The 20853-nt window shown below is 33.7% G+C and overlaps 1 long non-coding RNA gene across 2 annotated transcripts; it reads left to right on the top strand.

Moving 5' to 3' along the window:
• Positions 1-10163: 10163 nt before the first annotated feature.
• LOC112495774 (uncharacterized) lies at positions 10164-13286 on the top strand. Of its 2 annotated transcripts, XR_003062110.2 has the most exons (3): positions 10312-10604; positions 10772-10937; positions 12792-13286. It is a non-coding gene; the product is annotated as an uncharacterized LOC112495774 (long non-coding RNA). The 2 variants fall into 2 exon arrangements; XR_008052828.1 differs by lacking the exon at positions 12792-13286 and having other exon boundaries at positions 10164-10604; positions 10772-11125.
• Positions 13287-20853: the final 7567 nt, after the last annotated feature.

Below are 20853 nucleotides of genomic sequence, written 5' to 3'. Positions count from 1 at the left end.
TAAATTAACACATCTCACGAGTTTATTATTATTATTAGGGAAATTATAATTTTACTACCAAAGTTTTACTGACATATCATGTCAGTATCAAGGTTTGCCAAAAAGTACATTTTACTATTAAAGTTTTACACCGTTATCAATTCACTACAATTCCGTTAAGAAAAAGTTAATGTTTAACGGAAATTGAGTTAAAAGTGGATTTTACCCCCAAGAGTTTGGTAGTAAAATGATAATTCCTCTAAAAATTCGGTAGTAAAATGATAATTCCCCTAAAAATTCGGTAGTAAAATGATAATTTTCCCTAAAAATTTGGTAGTAAAATGATAATTTATCAATCAAATTAATAGATAATTTTACTCTTACAGCTGGAAATGTCTTTGACGCCCTTATGACATCAGTAAATTTTTAACGTTGTTAATGGAATGATAGTGAATTGATAACGGCGCAAAACTTTAGTAGTAAAATGCACATTTCGGCAAACCTTGGTACTAACATGATATGTCAGTAAAATTTTAGTAGTAAAATGATAATATCCATGATTATTATTATTATTATTATTATTATAATAATAATAATAATAATAATAATAATAATAATAATAATAATAAAGTCAGTGCAGATATGCTATTAAACTACACAGTTATATAATGCAATGAAAAATAATTCTATTAAACCACATATTTTAATAATAATAATAATAAATAAATAAATAAATAAAGTCAGTGCAGACATACTATTAAACTGCACAGTTATATAATGCATTGAAAAATAATTTTATTAAATCATATATTTTAATAGCGTGTTTGCGTTAAAAAACATTTGGGCGGCTGCATATGAATATATATATATATATATATGATTGGGCTTTCTAAGTGACATGCATTTGTACCATTTTTGGCAAAGCATCTCGTGCTTTATTTGACTTTATTATCATATGGTAAATGTTTTTTCATTCAAAGAGGAAAAGTAAGAATACTTTGTTATCCTCGCCCGGTGGCTTAGTGTGACGGGGGGAAAAAAGAAGGAAAAGAAAAGTCATCCATGCCTGTTCAACAATTCCTTCTACATGTCTCCCACGTATCCGTTCATTTCTTTGATAAAAGGTTTTATCAGTTATCATTGTACTCTTGTTGCTTGTGAAAAAAGAATCAGGAGATCATAGGTTTAAGAAACATGTACATAACTTGAAGGAAACCCTAATTGCATTTTTGTGAACAAATAGGTCATTGATAAGTTCGACCATTAGATTGAGTTCACAGTACAAGGGCACCGTTAAAACTTGAATATTTTTAATCGATCAATATAATGCTTTCACAAATTATGATGGGGGACACTGGCTAAATGTGTGTATATATATATATATATATAGGGTAACACAGATAGCGTTTTATACAATTTTATACATAGTCTTTAGACCATTGTATTATTTTCTACTCGTTAAGATCGTATGGAGGACATACATATGATTTATTTTTTTCTCTCTCTCTCTCTGTCTCTTTAATTACTAGCTATTTAATTTATCTCCTTTCATTTTTTAATTTTACCCTAAGAAAAGTGCTATGCACCCACTAATGAACTCCACACTACAAGAGAAAATATAAAAAATAAAATATTTTTATTGGTACCCTAAAAATTTGAATATTACTCTAAAGATTTTTTTTTTGAATTACAATTATGAAAATTATTGAGATCAATTAACATAATTTTTGTTATGGTGTAGCATAATGTGCTATTCTTATATTAAGGAGAGAATATACTCCCATTTTAGGGAGAATATTACTCTCATAACAGGTCAGATTTGAGTCTTTATTTAATAAGCGAGTGAGTTCTTTACCATAAGATTTATGTTAATAGAATTCATTAACGAGGTATGTATCATTTCTCCCTCTCTAATTATTTAGTATCTATCTCCATTGTCCCTTTTGTATTGTCTTCTCTCTTAATTAATGATCTCTTCTAAAATCTCTAATCAGAATTCCAATCAATTTCACTCTCGAATAATTTTTTATTTTCTTAATCTTGTAAATCTTGAATTAGTATGTGGGGAAAGGGGGGGGGGGAGCAAATAATCCTAATTTTCGACAAAGAACAGCTCCATCGAATTCTAATCATCACCAAGATATATTACAGCCACATCTAACAAAAAAAAGAGAAAGAAAAGGTATAATTCATTTCTTTTTTAACTACAGTAATAAAAGTTTACAAATTTTATGAAAGAAAGAGAAGGAAAAAAAAAAGGAGAACAAGATATTGATGAAGTGTACCAGAGAGAAGAGAAAATACGCGGAGAGGAAAAAAATAAGAGTAGGTTAAAAAAAAAAAACCGACATGGAAGGTAGTTGAAAGGAAAAAAAAAAAACAAACTGACCTTCATAAAAATGGCAACCCCTTTTGGAATTCTTTCGAACATATTTCCACTTTTTTGTTCTACGCCTATAGAATACAAAAATGTGATTTAAAGATAATAATAATCATAAGAAAATAGATTTTGTCAAGTAAGGGCGGAACAAGCCAATCTTGGCCGGCGAGGCCAAAATTTTTTTTCAAGCCTATAAAATAGGTATTTTATTAATATATGTTTATTTTAATATAAAATATTGAGTATTAAATTATTTTTTTACAGGGAACATGGCCCATAGCAGTCCCTTAATAGATCCGCCCATGTTGTCAAGTACATATTATACATGCATGCATATATATATAGATATATATATGGGCATCAATTAACACTTTAGTTTTTTTTAAGACCACCACGATGGTGGGCGTTAAGCGAGACTCATATCTGTAATATAAATCATTATATGGTAAAAAAATATGGGGGGAGATATAAGCCAAAACCTTTAAATCCAAGAGAAATATAAGAAGACATAAAAATAAATCAAAGAGCAAGAGTCAATAGCAAACTAGCAAAAAATAAAAGAAAAGAAAAACTATCTCCTAACATGAGGGACCTCCTGCGAATTTAAATGAATGATACTAAACAAACCAACGAGTAAACCCGAAGGACCCAATAAATGCTAACGAATCTTATGACTACAAGCTCAATTAGCCATGAAATTAGCTATAAAAGTAACCTCGCGAAGAACATGCCTTACAATGATAGAGGGAGAAAAAGACAACTCAAACTCGATCGACCAAGAAGATAAATATAATCCTACTGCACAAAAACATTAATTAACACTTCAAGGTTACTAATAATAAAAGAATAATTAAAAATGGTGTAATTTGAAGATTATAAAAACTATATTTTTAATAGAAGTATAATAAAAAAAATTAAAAATGATACATATATAGTATAATGTATAAATAACCCATGCATACCACGATAAGATGGCACGTCTTGTTTTACATAAGGGAAGTTAAAATAAACACTATTGTTGTGGGAGTATTTAGAGATAATCATATTAACTTATTAAGGGTGGCTCCTGGACCACCACCAACATCCCCAAGCTGTTTAATAGACTCTAAGCCTTTGTAAGAGTTGAGAATTCTCTTCATAACAACGGCAGCGTGGTTAAAAATTGACCTATTGAGAACTTCACGGAACTTGTGATCGATGTCGACAAACCCAGAGGGTGGATTCCATGCACCTAATTTAATGGAATTTCTCCATCAAGAATTGCACCTTTAAGTTAAAACCTAATTAAAATACAAAATCTACACACACACACACAAGTGAAAATGAAAAACGTGAGAGAAGAAGGAGACGATGTTGAATAATTAATAGACAAACCACAAGTCAAATAAAACTCTGCCCTGAGCCAAGGCCATGACAGGACACAATGAGATACCATCATGGATCGGCACAAAGTATTTGGTCACGGGGGCAAGACAAAGTAGCCTCTCACCGCCGCAAAAAGAGCAACCTAGAACACATTGACTCGCCAGAAGCCTGAGAATTCAGTCCAGCTCTGCTGCAGAGTTTAGAACATGGAGCTGCTTTGGCTATGATTTCAAAAATGCCAAGCTATATGGCCGTTTAAATGATCATCGGTAGCACTATGCTCTTCGATAATCCCATGGTGTATGAAAAGGTTTCTTCTTCTTCTTCTTTGTTTGGTTTGAATTGGGTTTCTACCAATGAATCCATTTTATTAATTCATTATAGTGTCTGTTTGTGTTGCTCAACTTATAGTTGTCCTTTTGATTTTCTCTATTTATAGAACGACATAAAGTCGTTGTGTAATCTCAGAGAAATGTTTAATTTATTCTTTATACCACAATCTACTGACAAAACATTCATGGAATGAAGCTTTAAAAAAAATTCCAGGATAAGTGACTTAGGCGTTCCTTTTGAACCACTAGGTTGTGGATTAACTGTCTTTTTAGCATCTTAAAGTTTATTAGTTGGGCGGCCTGACCCTTGCTAGTAGATGGTAACATTTATTAGATGATGAAACAAAATTTAAGCTTTAAGCCATTGATTGTTGTATTTCCAAACAAAAACATGCTTGAGAGAGAAATTCAATTTCTCACCTTGGTTAACCATGATCAATGCTGCTACTTAGCTCTTCTTACGGCTTCTAGCTTCTTCAAATCAGCTGTTACTTGCTACAAAACTAAACTCAACACCCGCTGCACACACACGAACTCATGTTTTTGCAAGTAAACCACATAATCATCAGAAATTGAAGATCTCCTAACCCTACTACATAAAAAAATAGATAAGACAACAGTAATTTAACAATACACATATTATGTAAGTTGTAAAATATGACATTTAACAATGTTCGTACGTTGCGCGAGTTAAAAAATACAAAATGCTCTGTAGATTTTGTTTGGTTACTTAGAAAAACAGAGAGAAAATTTTGACTGAGAGAAAATGGAAAACTTCGACAACTTTATTAATTGAGTCACGATACAATTTATAGTAGTGTGAGAATCTTTTCAAGTTTTACAATCTCACAAAACTCGTGAGCACAGATTCTAATATTCATAACAAACTTTTGGAGGGAAGCTTATAAGCTCTCTAACTAACTGCAAAACTAACTTCCAGCGTGGCTTGATGACTCAACAGCTGACTCAGCGTATGTTATTCTTAACATGCCCCCATAAGCTCAAGGTCGTGGGCAGACATTGAGCTTAGTTCGCATATAGGCAAAATGATCAAAACTTAGAGGTTTGGTGAGCACATCAGCTAACTGATCAGAACTAGATACATGTTCAATGAAGAGATCCTTGTTGGCAATGTGCTCTCTGACAAAATGTAAATCCAATTCTATATGTTTAGTTCTTGAATGATATTTAGGATTGCTAGCCAAAGCTTCTGCACTGCTGTTGTCACAGTAAAGAACAGGAGGTTTGGGAAGTGATACTTTGAGCTCTTTCAACAGATATGTAATCCACAGAACCTCAGATGTAGCTAAGGCCAATGCTCTATACTCAGATTCAGCAGATGACCTGGAAACAATGTTCTGTTTCTTAGATGACCAAGACACAAGATTGGACCCAAGATAAACACAATACCCTCCAACAGATCTTCTATCATCTGGATCAGACCCCCAATCTGCATCAGAATATGCTATGAAACTTGGAGAACCTGACTTGAAGAACTGCAGTCCAAAATGTGTTGTGCTTTGTAGATATCGTAATACCCTCTTGCAAGCCTGCCAATGCAAGCTAGTTGGAGCAGCTAAAAACTGACTCAATTTGTTTACAGTGAATGCAATATCTGGTCTGGTCAGAGTCAGATACTGCAGAGAACCAATGATGCTTCTGTAAAGAGAGGGATTTGTAAATGAGCAACCTTTGTCCTTCTGCAACTTATCAGCAACACTGATAGGTGTATTACAGCCTTTACTCTCAAGCATATGAGCTTTTCTTAAGATGTCACCAACATACTTAGTTTGAGATAGATGTAACCCTTCAGCAGATGGAGTCACTTCTACTCCAAGAAAGTAGTTAAAATCTTCTAAATCTTTAAGTGCAAATTCTGAGCTAAGTAGGCTGATAACCTCTGAAATATAAACCTCACTAGAACCTGTTATCAGAATATCATCTACATAAACAAGGATGATGAGAACATTACTGCCAATATGCTTGAAAAACAGTGAAGTATCTGACTTTGAAGATCTGAAACCCCACTGAACTAAAGACCCTTTTAATCTATCATACCAAGCCCTTGGAGCCTGCTTAAGACCATAAAGGGCTTTTTGTAATTTGCATACATGAGTGGGAAACTGAGAGTTGATAAAGCCTTCTGGCTGAGGCATAAACACATCTTCAGTAAGCATGCCATTAAGAAAGGCATTGTTAACATCCAATTGCCGAACTGGCCAACATTGCATGACTGCTAAGCTAAGAACAATACGAACAGTGCAGGGTTTAACAACTTGACTGAAGATTTCAAAGAAATCTACTCCATAGGTTTGATGAAAACCTTTTGCAACCAACCGAGCCTTATACTTGGAAATGCTACCATCTGGGTTATATTTAACTCGAAAAACCCACTTATTTCCAACAAGTTTTGTAGCTGTTTCAGCTGGAACCAATGTCCAGGTGCCATTTTTCTGCAAAGCATTATACTCCTCTGGCATGGCCATTTTCCACTTTGTATCAATCAGGGCTGCTTTAACACTCACTGGTTCAAGGTCTTGGGTAGCTGTAAGATAGGTCTTTGGTTTAAAAATACCAGATTTGGCTCGAGTAACCATTTGATGAGTTGAAATGATAGGTTGAGATGATGATTGTAATTCATCAGAGGGATTGGCTAAAGCATTATGTGATGAAGAATGTGATGATGTTGAGCTGTATGAATCTGAGATTGGTGAGGGACAAGGAAGATGTGAAGCTTGATGAGCATGTTGAGGTGAATGTGAAGTTGGTAACTCTGCTGAAGCAGGAGATGTAGCTGATGACTAATGCAAGCCACTGTCATTGAGGATACAAACAGATGGAGAGTATGATGATAGAGAATTGGAAGAAGACTCGGATGAAGAGAACAACTCTGAATAGGGAAAATCAGACTCATTGAAAACAATATGAGCAGCAACATAAACTTTGCCTGACTTTGTTAGACACCTATATCCTTTGTGAAGAGGGTTGTAACCTAAGAACAAACATTTTTGGGAATGAAAATCAAGCTTGTGGTCATTATAAGGCCTGAGAAAAGGATAGCAAGCACAACTAAAAACTCTGAGAAGTTGATAGTTTGATGGCTGATTATGGAGCTTTTGATAGGGAGATAAGTTGTTCAGTGTAGTGGTAGGCATTCTATTAATGAGATAAGAGGTTGTATGGAAAGCCTCCCACCAGAAAGAAATAGGCATTTTTGCTTGAGCAAGGAGTGTTAATCCAGTTTCTACTAAGTGTCTATGTTTTCTCTCAACAACACCATTTTGATGGTGAGTATAGGGACAACTAAATCTAGCTTGGATACCTTCTTTTTGAAGAAATGACTGAAAAGCTTTGAATTCACCTCCCATGTCAGACTGCAAGGTTTTGATATGCAGATTGAATTGTTTCTCAACTAAGCTCTTGAAGTGTTTGAAAGTAGTAAGGGCATCAGATTTTAAAACTAAGGGAAAAATCCAACAGTATCGGGTGAAGTCATCAACAAAGGAAATATAGTATCTATAACCATCTAGTGATAAAACAAGAGCTGGTCCTCATAAGTCTGTGTGTATTAATTCTAAGGGGTATTTTGTTTTGATTTCAGTAGCAGGGAAGTGTAATTGATGTAACTTTCCAAGTTGACAGGCATCACAGAAAATAAAATTTGATTTACTAACATTGGCTGACATTAAACAATTGTTTCTGAGAATACTTTGTATGACATGCTTACTTGGATGACCAAGTCTATTGTGCAACATATTTGCTGACATAGAACTTGAAGTTTGAAAGCTTACAAGAAATGTAGACTTAAAACAGAAGTCATTATTTGAACTTTGAACAGAAGTAACTACATTATTGCAGGAAAGAGTTGACATCATAGAACTAGGATGAGACACTGGCAGAACAAGAGTGGAAGAAGAGAGAGATTCCTCTTTTGACAGTAGCTTGTATAGGCCATCTCTAGCAATCCCCTGAGCCAACAGAGTGCCCTTCACCTTGTCCTTTAGGAAGCAAACATCAGAGAAAAACTCAATGGTTATATCATTATCAGTGAGAAGTTTGGAAATACTAATGAGGTTCTTGGTAATTTGAGGAACACACAAAATATTCTGTAGTTGTAAACAGGTGCCAAATGAGGTGTGAAGTTGTGTAGTACCTATGTGAGTAATTCTAAGACCTTGGCCATTACCAACAATTAGTAAGTTTGAGCCAAAATAGATCTTACCATCACTCAGATTTTGAACTGTGTTTGTTAAGTGATGAGTTGCACCACTGTCCAGAAACCATCCCTGATCAGCAGCTCCTTCAGATGTTGTTATGAAGGCTGCTCTTGGTCCTTAATACTGATTAGAGAAGTGATTTGGAGCTGGAGCTGGAAAATTTGGGATAAAATTTCTGTTGAACCTGTCTCTGCAGTCAGCTGCTGTATGATTAAACCTGAAGCATATCTGACAAGCAGCACCATTTCCCTGAGCAAAATTCTTTCCAGCACCTCCTGAGTTGAAACCACCTTTGCCATAATTGTTATTGAAGCCACCTGGACCAGGAAATCCACTGTTAAATCCACCAGCAGCACCTCTGAAATTATTATTATTCAAGTTTCCTCTTCCTGGATTGAACCCTTGGTAACCACCTCTTCCATTACCACCAAAACCACCTCTTCCACCAGAGTTATTATTCCAATTGTTTCCTCCAGCCTTCCAGTTGTTTTGATTATTGTTATTACCTTTCTTTGAAAAATTTCCAGCCTGAGCTACATTTGCTGCATAATTGTTCTTGGTTTCCTTACTATCATGAAGCTTGTTATTCTCAAGTCTAGCCTCATGTGTGAGAAGCATAGCATAAGCCTCACTAAGATCCATTTTCAACATGTTTGCCTCAATATAGACTACTACAGGATAATATGACTGATCTAGACCAGTAATAAGATGAGTGATTAAATCCAAATCATGCACAGGACTACCAGCTAAAGCAAGACCATTTGTAACTGACTTAAGCTTTGTAAAATACTCAGACATGGTTAGAGATCCTTTTCGCAGATTACTCAAAAGCATTTTCAGATGAACTTTCTTAGCCATAGATTCAGATCCAAATTGTTTTTCTAGATTTTTCCACAGCTCAAAAGAAGTCTTAGAGCTTACCACAAGACTGAGAATATCTACATTCATGGACGACAGAATCCAACTGAGCAGGAGCTGATCTTGACGTCTCCAGGCTGCATACTCTGGATTCTCTTGACCTTCGATGCTAGAAGAAGAAGAACCTTCAGATCTAGCCTCTGGAGAAAGAAATTGACTAGGACAGATTCTTGATCCATCAATATAGCCTTCAAGACCATTGCCTCGAATTAAAGACAGTACTTGCTGTTTCCAGATCGTATAGTTTGCACGATCAAGCTTAATTGGATTTGTGAAGGTGAAAGAAGTTATGGAAGTGTTGCTCGACTGTTGATTGGAACCGATTAAGGCCATTAGATTCAAGCTCTGATACCAAGTTAAAAAATACAAAATGCTCTGTAGATTTTGTTTGGTTACTTAGAAAAACAGAGAGAAAATTTTGACTGAGAGAAAATGGAAAACTTCGACAACTTTATTAATTGAGTCACGATACAATTTATAGTAGTGTGAGAATCTTTTCAAGTTTTACAATCTCACAAAACTCGTGAGCACAAATTCTAATATTCATAACAAACTTTTGGAGGGAAGCTTATAAGCTCTCTAACTAACTGCAAAACTGACTTCCAGCGTGGCTTGATGACTCAACAGCTGACTCAGCGTATGTTATTCTTAACAGCGCGTCACTAGAGGTTGCTAAAAGTTGACCTACAATTACATGTTTCATGGCACGTTGTGAAATACATTTTCACAAAGGTTTTATAATTGAGGCGAATTTCATTAGTCAAATGTCAACGTGCAATTTAAGCACGTTGTTAAAAGTTTCACTTCAGCAACATTTTAAAAAGCACGTTGTTAATAAGAATTTTATCACAACATTCTCTTATTTGTACGTTGTCATTTGACTGTAAAATACTTTGCCACAACTTATACATGCATGTTAGTTGATTATATTTGTCACCTTTGTTAATTATGTCTACAGAAATAACAAAGCAACTAAATTTAAATAATAATAGAATTTATCAAATCAGGTCATTTATTTATTTTTATATAAAATTTAAATAATTATTTTTTATCAACCAAAAAATGGGACTAAATATGAATTAGTTAAATATTTACTCTATGCACTGATTCAATTAAAGATTTTACTTTCAGCTTAAATTTTAACTAGTAATAATAATAATAATGAAAATTAGTTAATTAAAGTTTGTATATCGAGCATTACATGATACTTATTTTTTTATTAAAATAACATCAATCCAAATAATTTAATTCATAAAAACGAAAATGATTAAATCCTAACCCAACCATATTTCACCATCATTCCGTTCGAAGGTCGAAGGTCGAAGGATGCGATCGCACCAGTAAAATGACTTGACACTGCTATACTCGAAAGCCTTTCAAAATGAAGCTCACGTCGTTCGCTTAATTTTGAAGGTAGCATTACTTTAAAATTTCTTGAATTTCCTAGATGGGTCTTTTTAATCTCATAACAACCGCCATTAATGATGTTCATTCAAAACTAAATCTTTTATATCTATATAGAGTGGAAATCACATGTGTGGGCTATTGATGCTATAGTACCGTTTTCTCTTGCATTGCAGCTGCTCGAAGAAAATCTTGTGAGAGAAACTAAAGACTATGATGATACCAAAACAGGTGGCCTTCTTAGGCGTGATGCTACTATAACTTTTGGAGAATTTTTCACCCTTAATGTGCCTTCCATTATCAATATGGTGTGCACTTCGTCTTGGCAATGAAGTGAAACAGGTAAAAAGCAAAACAAACCTTTTCTCTAGTTCTTAAAAATCTTAAATTTCTCCTATTTATGTTTGCTTGATTGCAATTTATGTTGTTGATTGCTCTCTACATAATTGTTATATTTTTGTTGACTCGAAAGCGATTTTGAATCGGCTCAATTAGACCTAAATGTAGTAAAAATCGATAAGGAAGGATAATGGAAACATTCTTAAAAGTTAAATGGTAGGTCAAGAAGCTGCAACCTTGTCCAAGGCGAGGATTTTTTTATTTTTTATTTATTTTTTAATATGCCTATCAGCTTTTGTATTGTTAGTTGATACATCATTGTTGATATGATCATCACTTCACTCACAAAAATCATGTGACTTGCTACATTTGGTACAATATGAACATTTTAACTTGATTTTGGAATTTATAATAAAATGTTTAATTTCTTATTAGATTAATTTAAATGGTTAAAACTAATATTTGTAGTCTTTTTTTAATGTATCAGTTCCTCTTCAATATTTTGGCACTTTTTTTTTTCTCTTTAAGGACCGGTTATAGTATTGTAACTTGATAATTGATTCATATTCCAGTTGTAGATAGATATAGAATATATGTTTGTTCATTCTTGGGAAAGAGAATCTAATAGTCTTCTTCTTTTTGCTCATATCAGCGATTTTGAGCTTATTTTGTATTGGCATGTAACTTGATATGTTCATTCTTTTATTTATGGTTGGTTGAGGAATAATTTTGTGAGTTTTGTTTCTTTGATTTTGCTCATCAAGTGTTTGTCAAAATGTTTGTTTAGACTTTGTTTGTATAATTAATTCCTATCTCTTTTTAGTGCGTTAATTATTGTTCCATTTTGAAGCTTTGGAAAGTAGTGTTAGCCTAAGAGTTGCATTAAATTTATTTAGACAAGATAATAGTTGCAAGTGATCTTGCTATGATACTTTGTTAATCAACATATACATAAAGTTGATTTTTATTTTTTTTTAGAATGGTTTACTTCATAGACTTAATTTATGTTCTTATAAAATTCTGCTTATTTTCATATCCTGAACTTTGTTGTGACGAATTAATTTTGTTTTGATGGAAGTTTCCTTTGTAGAGTTGAGCTTTGAAGAAATTTATATTTCTATTATTATTATTTTTCTGACTCTAAGATGTTATAACTTGTCTTTTGATTGTTGGTAGTTCATTATGTTGCTATGATAACTAGAACTTCAATATGCATTATGATTTTACTCATCCTTGTGATGTTGGTGCTTTAAATGTTAGAACTTTATGTTTGGATATAATTTTAATAATTAGAATTTATATTTACGAATTTTGTTATTAAGAATGTATAAATACTACATATGTTAATGCAGCAGGATCAAAAAGTTTATATTATTAGAATTAATATATAATAGAGAAAAAGACAAGTACATTTTTGCAATATAACAAAACTGTTGCAAGTTAGCAATAGGGAACGTAAAACTAATGTCAAGTTACATGCATGTGATGTAATTTAGGGTAATTCGGAACGTAATGCATCTTGTCTAAAATTTATAAATAACAAGAAGCACGTACTGTTGGCTGTTGCCACATAAGAACTGACAACATCAAAAAGTTTGAGGTGAAATGTGTCGAAGCGTTGAGAAATCAAGTAATCAACCACGAAAAAAGCACGTGGTTATATGATAAAATGACCACAGTCAGGGTCACATTTAGCTACGCCTTTTGCTCGTTGTCAAATGTCAGGCACATTCGGTAACATCAACATCAACAACGTACAGATTTGTATTGTTTCATGTTATTGATAATGTATTTAAGATGTTGTTGTATCCCCTTTTTCTTGTCATGAGATCTCTAATCTCTTGAGTTGCACATCAGATCAGTTGCATCATTCTCCACAACAACTGGTTCTAAATTATGATGAGGTTCAAGATCAACAGAAGGAACATTAGCATGTGGTAATCCTATCATAGAAGCTGAAAAAGATGGGACAGATAAAACCACACGTTCTTCTCTTTACATAACATTGTGAGGCTCAATACTTCCACTATCATTATCATTCTCAAAATAAATGGAACGATTAGACTTAATGATTTTTGTAGTGTAGGAATGACGATAGAATCTAGAACCCATTGAGCCTATGCAATAGCCAATAAAATGACTAATGATAGTTTTCGGATCAAGATTCCTTAATTTTGGTTTATAAGGCTTTGTTTCAGCTCTACATCCCAAGATATAAAAAATGATGTAAACAGGGTTTCTTCTGTAATCATAATTTATAAGGAGTCTTGGGCACTAACTTGCTGAGAAATTGATTCAAATATAAGCTGCAATTCTCAAAACTTCACCCCACAGAAAAATCTTGCAAGGTGCAGTTACTTAGCATACACCACACTATGTCAATTAGTAAATTTATGAATATGTGAGTAAATTAATTTTGATGAGTTTTAATTATTCCATTTACAAATTTGTATGAGAGAGAAAAGAGAAAAATATTAAATAAAATAAGAAAGAGAATTAAATATTAAAGAGAGGAGAGAGAAAAATATTAATAAAATTAATAACTCATTTAATCTAATCTGACCCTTCATTTCAATTTAATCTAATGATTAAAAAATTGTATTTAAATTAGTGTATAAAAATATGTCTTTTGAACTTGTTCCTATATATATACACATTATCTCTTCTAAGTTTGAACTCGAGTAGCCAGTTATAAAGAAATCCAAAGGAAAACCACTCATTTAAACCCGAAGGCAAAAAATAGTTTTTAAAAAAAAACATGACTAACTTTGATACATTTTAGTTACCATAATAAAATTCCTATTTCCCGAACTTGCTTCGACATCTCACATATAAATTAACTGTTGAAAACTATATTTCATGAGTAAATAATTGTTACCATATGCTAATAATTGATAAGCTTTATTTAATACAAATTAAAAAAACAGAAGTACAGTATTAGATTTTATCTTACTAAAGGAAACACCCCGAGTTCCAAGTGCACGACATGGGCTCTTAGTAGTATTTTAAGATTTTATTTTAAACATGTCCAAACATGTTTCAGTTGTAAGTCCCCGGTTCCAGAATTTCTCGTAGTACTCGCAATATGCAAAGTTCCTGTAGTGGGCAGGATTAACATATCGTTGATCAGATGTGGCGCTGGTCCGATCATAGCATCAGGTGATGGACAATAGATGGTTGGGATTGAAATCCTTTCCTTGTTGCAGTTCACTATTGCACGATGTAGTACGCTTTTGTAGCGATCATTGCTGAGTACCTACACAGCGCAGGCCGGTAAAAATATTTGCATTGCGATGAAGGTTGAAGCGTACAAATTTTGTCAACTCCGCTCAATAAAAAGAAATTGTAGTTTCATATATTTTATTGAAGATACTCATGTAATTTTCAATGGTACAAGCAGTAACTTAGTAACCATATTTCTTGATATTGTCACCTGGATTTGGCCACCAATATTGACAGTGAAGGTCCGTGAGATGGGATTGACAGCAACCCACCTGCCATTTATGAGCACTTGTAAGCCCGGGACATCGTCTTGAAGAAGAATGGTGATAACATTGGGATCAGTCTGGCAGGGTAACCCGTAGGTCAGCTCCGGTTGCGGACATAGGGGACAGTAATTGATGGCCATGTGCTGGCCATGGTTGCCTAATGCTTTGATTGGATAATCTCTTTCCAGGCCTAAACTCTGTGAAATTGCTTCAACTAAGGTCAACACTAATCATCTGGCATCTCTGCGGTAATCAGCGGCATCCTCTCTGTGGAAACGCATTGTAAAATTACAAAAAACAATTTCATTAGAATATATTTTGGTCAAAATTGATATATATGTTTGATTTAGTACCTGAAAGATTGAGGGTTGGTTGCCCACTCATGCATATAGTCCTCTAAAGGGTAGCAATGGAGTCTTACGTAATCTCTCGAGTCGGATACTTATTCAGATTTCAGATTGAAGCTAGTGGAGATTCTTGTTGCTTTCATCGGATCGTCCGAATAATTCTTCAATCTTTCACTCAGGCAAATGGAAAAATTGCCTCGACAAGCATAACATCTTGTCCATCACCTCTTCTGGAATGCCATTGTTTTCAGTCTTCACACAGGCCAGAAGTGAACCAAAATGTTAATTAGAATGTTACTCTCTAATGGATAAGAATCTTGAATATGATGTTTGTGAAATACCCGAAAGAAACCATAATCCTGACAAGCTTGGCCTGTCTGTTTCACAACATCGGAGCGGTTTGAGCCATTGAGATACCGGAGATCAATTTGAGGAATGCAATCATCCAGATAAACACCATCAAGGTTTGGACGATTTGACGCTGGTCGGATGTAGTTTGATGGAATAGAGCTTACGCTAGACGCGACATTGAATACCAGTGAGTTTGGGAAAGCCATTGCACATGACTTACTGCTGATCAAGAAGCTGTAATTATATTGGATAGCCTCTTTAGCAGAGTGAGCTTGTAAATATACAGTACTTTGAATTGAAGGAAAGTGACATCACAAATCTCAATTAATTACATAGCCTCAGAACAAGTAAGACTAAATTAATTACCTGCTGTTTATGAAAAAAAAAAAATGTCAGTTATTATTACATAATGTTAATTTCATCACATTATCATGATATATGTATGTATGTATGTATGTATGTATGTATGTATGTATGTGTGTGTGTAAGTGTGTGTATATATATGTGTTTCACAGGAGGTAAGGACAATCCAAAACTTTGAAAATTGATCAAACAGCTCAATGCAGACGAAAAAGCCATAAGTGTGTAATGGATATGACATAAGCGCTCATTCATAATTCATAAATACTATCTATTGCTTGACAGAGAAGCTCATAACTGCATCTGTGTGGCTTTCACAGAGTGATACGGTAACCTATTCAAAAAGCTGATGTTATTACACCTACGGCACAAAGCTTGGTGTCATCAATCTGCGATAGTTAGCTGTGCAAAGCAAGGATGCGTTGTTGGGGTCGCATAAGTGTAAATGTCTCGTGCGTGTGAGTGTGTGTGTGTGTGTGTGTGTGTGTGTGTGTGTGTGTGTGTGTAGAGTAAGGAGAAAGTTAAAAACTAGATAAATATAAATTCTAATACACTATAAATATATATATATATAGTGTGTGTGTGTGTGTTTTCATTGTCTTTTAATTTGGTTTTTACTTTATTAAAATTTAAGGGGTCTGTTATTGTAAAATCATCAACTTATAAACTAGGTACTGAACGTCAATTGATAATATAGTATTGCTCCAAGACTTGATATGCTTATGGATTCACCTTCTTGATCTTCCACTTTAAATGACTGTTAAAATAATCTGAAAAATCTTTTTTTTTTTAATTCAAGTGTAATTCAAGTTTTATTTTTGTAACTCTACCTAATCCAGATTCAACTCATCCAAGACCCAGTTCTGCTCAAGATGCATGCAATGATAATGAATCAATAAACCTAACCTAAGAAATATCGATCAAGAATAGAACAAAAAAAGATACAAGCACAAGGGAATTAAGTGGTTGAAGACCTGATTATGGTGCCTACATCCACTGAGGAAACAAGCTTCAAGACAATTCAAAGGTTACAGAGATCTGAAGGTGCTTACAGAAAATACAAGCAACTGAGTAACTAACTTTCACTCTCTCTAGCTCTCTATTTCCACGACTAGATCCTTAAAGAATGCACCGGAAACAGCCTTATGTGGTTAGTTTCTGGATTTGTTAGTCACCATCTGTCTTCCCACCAAAAACCAACTGATTTAACAACCTCAACACATGCCATTCACATGTCTTGATAAACTGAGACCAAAACGGCAAGCAAACCAAGTCACTTTGGTTAATAGTAATAAGTTTAACATCGCATGTGTGGCACGTGAATCACTAATGGCTTTAGTTGACATACTCGATCATGTCGGTTTGGCTTTAAAGCTCAGAAGATGATACTTCATACGAACACTTAACCTTGAAAGGACATGTTGACCATTCAAGTTTGAGTTCATATTCATCAATTTTCTAACACTTTACTGCAGTAATTTGTTATTGTTTTAGAACTATACATACACACAATGTTGGGGGATACAAAGTGTAATCCTGATGAAAAATAAGATAAGTAACTCATTTACACAAGAATTCATAAATTCTTCATGTTAAATGCAGGTAACAATGAGGTGGAAAATTTCCTAAGATTTTTGGCGCGTTAATCAGATATTTTGAACGATGAGATGATGGCAACTGCAATCCAAAGATCTTTGTTTCTTGGTGATCATGTCGAATTTGCTGAAGGCTGAAGCTAAGGCCATGAGATTTGGAATTGAGGTGGCAATAGATGCACCAGAAACAACCTTATATGGTTAGTTTATGGATTTGTTAGTCACCATCTGTCGTCCCGCCAAATTCCAACTGATTTAACAATCTCAACACATGCCATTCACATGTCTTCATAAACTGAGACCAAAACGGCAAGCAAACCAAGTCATTTTGCTTAATAGTAATAAGTTTGACATCGCATGTGTGGCACGTGAATCACTAATGGCTTTAGGGTGTGTTTGGGAGTGAGGTGCTGTAACTTTTAAACTGCAGCTGTTGTGGAGTAAAAGCTATAACTATGCAGTAGAAGTTGAGAAAAAAAAAAATTACTAAACTGTCAAAGTCTAGCTACAAGTGTTACCAAACACCTTAATAGCTGCGCTTTGGCAGCCCAACTACCTTACCACACTCCCAAACAGGCTCTTAGTTGACATACTCGATCATGTCGGTTTGGTTTTAAAGCGACATTAAACTTTTCTCAATTCACATGATTGAAGAAAACTAGCTAATTTAATTAAATAACTAGTCTATATTTTTATTGAGGTAATTTGTAATCTAAAATTAGTCGAATCAGGAGACAAATCAACGTAATGTTAATTTTTTTATAGGAATTATTAAATAAACACACTCAGAAACTTAAGTCCTGGTAAAGCTGTCTTCTAATTAGTGGAGTTTGGCCTTGTTCTATAAATAAACTAGGTTGATTTAATTAGTTTTTATATATTATAAATATATAGAATGCATACCATAATAAAAAGGGGTGTGCATCTCACAAAACATGAGACAAATCAAAATTAATGCCCTTCATAGGAGGATATTAAGATAAAATTGGATTGATTAGATTGCATTGAGTCTTGAAAACCCTACTAAAAGGTAACTCCAATGCGGGTAAATTAAGTAGAGTACCTGCCATGATGCAAGGTCAGCAGGGGGCACAATCAACTTGATTACGGGTAAATTAAGAAGTATTTTTTTTCCTAACCAAAAAAAAAAAAAAAGGTATTTGGAAACAGGCGAAAGGCTATCTCCACAAAACGCAGAGCAAGCAATCGAGCACACAGTGGTCGAATAGAAGCCTGAGAATCCGAGCCGGCATCATATTCATGGGTGCTTTTGGATTTTCCGAAGGAATATGAGCTGCAATCATTTTAGCAGAAAGCTTTGCACCAGGACCAGCTTTTGTCTTTAATTTGATCTTAAAACATCAAGCTCAACTGCGCTGTTATTGCTTGCATGACCATGGGTGGCACACTATAACCACTACCAGTTCCTTTGCATATCAATAAATATTTTCTTCATTTTCCTTATTCCATTTCTAGTGAGCACTTCCATTTCTAGTGAGCACACTCTCATTTTTAATGAGGACACTCTTATTTTATTAAAATAAAGATATCAATAAATAATAAAAAAAATAAAATTCAATACATTGACAATTATGTCTTTTTATCTGTTATTATATTAAAATCAGTGTTCTTTTTTAATCTTTTACTAACATTTTCATTTTATTAAAATAAGAATATCCTCAATAGAATCATTACAGATTCACTATTAAACAACATACCTTTATAATGCATTAAAAATTAACTATATTGAGCTGCACGGTGTAACATGTTAGTACTATAAAAAAATAAAAGTGTCCGCACCTGAGAATGATTATACACACACATTCAGCTTTTTAAATGTGGATGCTAAATGTGAATTTCATGACACTAACGTGTTTTTATTTAATTATGTATAACATCATATGATGTTAAAGTGAATCTACATAAAATTCGCATTTAGGCATCCGCACCTGAGATGCTATGTGTGTGTGTCGACACACATTCCAAATAGGTATTCACTTTAATATTATATTGCATTATAGTTTTTCTGTTCAAATAACTATTACGCTATGTGGTGAAATAGTGGATTCGAATGAAATCCTTATTCAAACATATATATAGTCTCACTTAAAACTAGTGTTGGTAGAACGGATCACCGGATCGTGTTCATGTCATATCAAATTTAGGTCAACCCAAACACGGGCCATTTAATAATTGTGTCAAAATATTGAGATCCTAACCCGACACGAAAAATAAATGAGTTACCCAAAATTCGCTTGATGTCTATATATTTAACAAAATTTACATTAAACATTTGTGCGCGCGCACACACATATGTGAAATGCAAGTTATGCAACCCAAGAGGGGGGGTGAATTGGGATTTTAAATTTTATGCAATACAATTCGCACAACAATTTAATCTACCGCCTTAATCAAATCAAAAACAATAAATTCAATCAAGTACAATATTAAAAGAGTAAGGGAAGAGAAAACGAACACAAGGATTTTTACGTGGTTCGGCTATCCCCACCTACGTCCACGCCTCCAAGCTCACCCGGCTTGAGGATTTCACTATCCAAGCCTCCCAAGGCTTCAAATGTTTACAATTGACTTCCAAGGTGTCAATGAACCTTTACAACAAGAGATTATATCCCCAATCTCTTCACCCCAAGTGTTTCCCACACTTGTACACTCACAAATTGATGAGAAATGAAATTCACAACAATAAAACTCTCTTTAAGAGTGAATAACAAATTATAGCTCAATGATGATTCAACAAATGATGATTTACGAAATGGAAGCTCAATATATGTTATATGATCTTATATTTGCTTGTGTTGGTTCTTAAAATGAAGTTTGAGTTGAGTTTTTATAGTGAAAGCCCAAAAACTAGCCGTTATAGGCAAATTCCAGCGCTCAAGCGGTTAGCCGCTTGATTATCCGGCTAGCCGCTCAGGAACAGTAATATTACCGTTATTTTTGAATTTTACTACAGTACTATTGTTCACTAAAATTACACTTTAGCCCAAAACTTTCTATAATTATACTATGGCCCAAAACGTCAGAAAACTTTGCAAATAGGTCCAATTTCAGAACTTCATAAAAATAGATGTCTTTCTCAAACTTTCTGAAATTATGATATGGCCCCAAAGATTTTCTTGTTTCACACAAAGGTCCTTTTCAACATAATACCTATATTTTTCAAAGTTCTCAAAATCTTTCACTTTAGTCCAAAATATTCATAAATTATAGTATGGCCCAAAACATTTCAAATGTTTGTAAAAACGTCCAACTCCGAAATTTAATACTTATTAAAATCAAAGATTTCAAATCTTAGCATTTAAGTCCAAATTACTTAAATTCACAAAATACTTTTCTTTATAAAAACAAAAACTTTTAGTTTATGAAAATTATTTAATTAAATTAATTTCTTGAGCTTCTCAAATGCTAAATCATGCATCAATTAAATCATACCGGCTTTACAAGAATTTGTCGCAATAATTCGTCCGTTGAGCTCTAAGCTTTATTCTTGATTTCGCCGTTGTCCGTTGAGTGTCTTCAATCTTGATTTCACTTGATTCACTTGCATAAATATTATCCTTAAAAAACTAGTAAAAATGTGAAATACAATATTTATTAAATCACTCAATACATATGTTTGTTATCATCAAAATTACATTATGTATAGCCCTTTAGGCTAACAATATGATTTATTGATAATATAAAATATATATCTACCAAAATATTACGCATTCACACTATTGAAATTTTTATTATATATATATATATATATATATAT

Source organism: Citrus sinensis, chromosome 3, assembly GCF_022201045.2.
Source record: "Citrus sinensis cultivar Valencia sweet orange chromosome 3, DVS_A1.0, whole genome shotgun sequence".
Lineage (NCBI taxonomy): Eukaryota > Viridiplantae > Streptophyta > Magnoliopsida > Sapindales > Rutaceae > Citrus > Citrus sinensis.
This window is presented reverse-complemented; position numbering and strand designations above follow the sequence as displayed.